Raw genomic sequence first — 4,114 nt, 5'->3', positions numbered from 1 at the left:
AACCAATCATGACTTAGACATATCAAAACTTTGTGTTTGTGATCTTGATTCATGAGGCCGTGATGAAAGTGAAACCCACTTTTCTAAACTTTTAAGGAATTGAGGGGGAACTATGTTCTAGATTTTCACAAAACATTTGTTATAGTATCAAATTTTCGATGCTCCAAATCATATTCTTTCGTTATGAGTGGTCTTGATCAAATGTTCAAATCCCACAACATTTGTTACCCAACAAGATCCAGCTGAACATTATTTTTCTTTGAATATGATTTCCATGTGAGTATTAATTCTTTCAATTGTCACTTTCAAATTAATCCAAACCATACTTGTCACTGACTACACTGGTCACACAAGTAATTTTTCTTACAATTACTCACCTTATATTTAGGATGATATGTAACGAAATTTTAAGCTACCAACAAAGCTTTGAAAAAGAAGCCCTTCGATACTTCTTTATAAGTATTCGATTGTAATTCACGGGAAACCACAAAAGTTGTTGATTATCTCTCTTGATAATTAACGAATCAACCTTTGTCTGGGGTTTAATTGCTTTTGTGTCGAAATTTTATTTTTCGACATCACATATACCAAATTTTTGTTAATTTGCTTCTTATCTCATTCTATTGGCACATCGTACTCACGAAATCCTTGAGGTTCTGAGTAATACCAACTCAGGCAAATGATTTCGACAGTCTAGTATATGGTATCGTTTTTTATCCCAAAAGTGAAAGAGCCTTACTTCCATAACGAAGGTTTGTGATGGTTACTATTCTATTGGGATGAACAAAGAGGCTGTTTGACAAGACGGTTTGTATTGTTTCCGGGTTTCAAGGAGATGCGATGGTCGCTTTTTCAAGCATGGCTAGTTTATCGGCGATAGGGTGCCAATTTCAAGGTGCCACGTCGAATCTCATTTAATTCTATTCCACTTCATATTCAAATTCAAGAGTTACATATAAAGGGGATTCAAGGGTTGTTCATTCGGTTACGCTTTCAAAAGAAAAATTCCCAAATTTCTCCAAGATCTTCTTGCTAATTTTTCAAGCTCAAAACCCTAGTCATGGCAACTCCTTCTAAACCCGATACTCCATCACAAACAACTGAAGATGTTTCTTCACAACCGATTATGAAGATTCAGAGCACAAATTATCAAGTTGAGGGTGATGTTTCTTTATATCCAGACGCTGTGACAACCAGGAAATTACCACCTTGTATACCTAATCAACTCAACCAATGTTAAAACCGTATCTATTGCCTCCTAATGTTGTTTAAGGGTTCATTTAAGTGTTGTAAGCTTGAATACAGTCGGGATTGAGGTGAGGAATGAGTCAACAAGTCGTATAGTAACAAACCCGAGCCATACACCCCTTTTGGAGGAGTGTGCGGCCGCACACATGGGTGTACGACTGTATACACCCCTCATGGCCACACACCCACCTCTATATATATATATATATATATATATATATATATATATTGTTGGGTTGAAGATTCGCTCAAGGATTGCGTCATTGGGCTCGGCCTTTAGTCCATATGTTTTGTGCTCCGGTTTGGGCCTGTCCAACCGAGAGCCCGTTAGGCTTATTATATAAGTATATGCTTGCATGCATATTAGGTTAACGATCTAGAAGACGATAGCATTACGATAGCATTACAGTTTTCTCTCTTTATCGTTCCTGTAAACCTACTAACTCTCTACAGTTGATGTTCTTAATCGAGCTCTTCTGAGGGTTTTGTTTTAATCATTCGACACGTTTGATTCATCCTTGACTTGTTCTTTACTTTCGTGTTCTTTCTGTTTAATATTTATTCACCTGTTTAAGATCTAATCGATCTTCAAGATTAAGTTTTAATCTCATCAATTGGTATCAGAGCAGGAGGCTGTGTAATCGATACACATCTTTTCTGTGAAAAGGTTTCAATTAGGGTTTTTCCGCAATTACTGATATTTATTGAGCCGTCATCTCATTATTGACGTATCTTGATATTTATTGTTTTGCCCTAATCTGATTTATTACAAATCTGATCTTTGAACAGGTTTTTCGATCATTATGGACGAGTCGCAATCAAATCCCATCAATATTTCCAACAGCATCGGTTCAACCACGAAGATTCCAATCCTATATACCCATGACTATGAAGTCTGGGCGCATCACTTCGAAGACTACAGGATAGGTTCTGAGGATAATGGATACCTCATATGGGAACCAATCATTAATGGACCTTTTTCTCATTCTGCAACGTCAAGGATTATTAAAACTCAAAAGGAGTATAATGATCTGCTGAAGGATGTCAAAGATATTGCGCAAGATGAGAAGGATAAATTCCAGTGTAATATCAAGGCATTAAGATTGATAAGATTTGCCCTTCAGTCCGACACCTTCAGGTTGGTTAGCTCATGCACAACGGCAACGGAAGTTTGGGATAGACTTCGCGAACTGTACTCTACAGACGAAGATCTTGAACATTCTATCCAAACCTTGCTCTTATCTGAGTTTAGAGAATTCAGGCAAGGAGCCGAAGAAACTGTGACCCAGACGTTCGATCGCTTCAATCATCTTCTCAGCAAGATGATCAAACATGACATCGAAAGGAAGCTTATCGAGCAAAAGGTTACGTTCTTAAATGGTCTAAGGTCAGAATGGAGAGCGGTGGTGTCAACAGTTAAAGCCCATGAGCAGTTTAAATCATACTCTTTGGCGAAACTGGTGGATATTCTCAAGTCCTAGGAAAAGATTGTGCTGCAGGAAAAGAACGTTGTTTCAAGCCTAGGTTCACTGGCCCTCCTGTCAAAAAGTAAAGCTGTGATGGAGGATGAAGACCTCAACTTGGAGGAGTATGACCTCACATCTGAGGATTATGCAATGATGGTGTCTAACCCCAAGAGGTTCATTAAGAAGAGATTCCCCAGCAACAAAAACCGAAACTGGCAGGGGAGTTATAGTTCAGAAAAAGTTAACAATGAACCGAAGGTTGAAGAGCCCAAGAAGGAACCGAAGGCAGATGGTGATTCTGGAGTAAGTTGTTACTACTGTGGTGGGAAAAACCACTATGCTAAAGATTGTGTCCTCAAAAAGATGGCTGAAAAAGATGAGGAAAAGGATGAGGAAGCTGTGCTGCAGAAAAGGCTTGATGAAATGATAAAGAAGAAATCTACCGCTAACCCTTCCATGAATGCTCTAATTGTGCAGGGTTCGGTTGCTGATGACGAGTTCGGTAGCGTGGAAGTTTGGTCAACCGACTCCGAACACGATGAAGTGAGAAAGCCTTCTCATGGAAAGGCTTATGTGGCAAAGGAGGAGAGCAGTGGAGGAAGATGCTTCATGGTGTCCGATGTATCTCAGTTGAGGGGATACAACACTGATGGTGGAAGCAATGAACCGAAGGAGCAGCAGAATATGTGCTTCACGGCCAAACCACTCAGCCAGCAGTTCAATGAGCTTGATGAACTGATCAAGAAGGTACAATCGGTTTTCGTTTCATTTAAAGTACCACAATCCTCATATGAGAAAGAACTAAAAAATGTTAATACAAGAATTTCTCATCTAGATAGTAGTTTAACCCAAACTCGAGTCACCAATTCTAACCTAACTGATCAATTAAGCAGGGTGTCTTCGAAGAGTGAGGAGCGGCGCATGTGGATCGAGTTGAAGGAGTCTGAATTAGTTAAAATAAAAGACGAAAACATTTATTTACAAAGAGACAATTTAAAGTTGTTAAAACAACGGAATGTTTTTTGTTTAATTGCAAAACGTCTTTATTCTAATATTACTCAGCTTCACTTGGACTGTGAAATAGGCCAAAAGATCCATCGCATGATTTTGCCTTTCCTTGAGTTTAAGGAGGATGAAATCGATGCTGAAGCTTATAATTGTGAGAGTGTGATATCATCTGATGACGTCAATCCGACCTATATGTATGGACTGGACAAAATTGAATCTTTCATTAAATCCAAGGACCACAAGGACATGCTCAAAAACCTTTTGGATGAAAATGATAGACTTAAACTGAGAACCGAAACCATACAAAAATTTGACTCTTTAAACGCCAACTTAAGCTCAGAAAACAAAATTGATGTTGAAAATGCATCTGAGCTTAACGAGGACGACAACAT

This window comes from Lactuca serriola, chromosome 4 (genome assembly GCF_051521515.1).
Source record: "Lactuca serriola cultivar US96UC23 chromosome 4, Lser_US96UC23_V15, whole genome shotgun sequence".
Taxonomy (NCBI): domain Eukaryota; kingdom Viridiplantae; phylum Streptophyta; class Magnoliopsida; order Asterales; family Asteraceae; genus Lactuca; species Lactuca serriola.
This window is presented reverse-complemented; position numbering follows the sequence as displayed.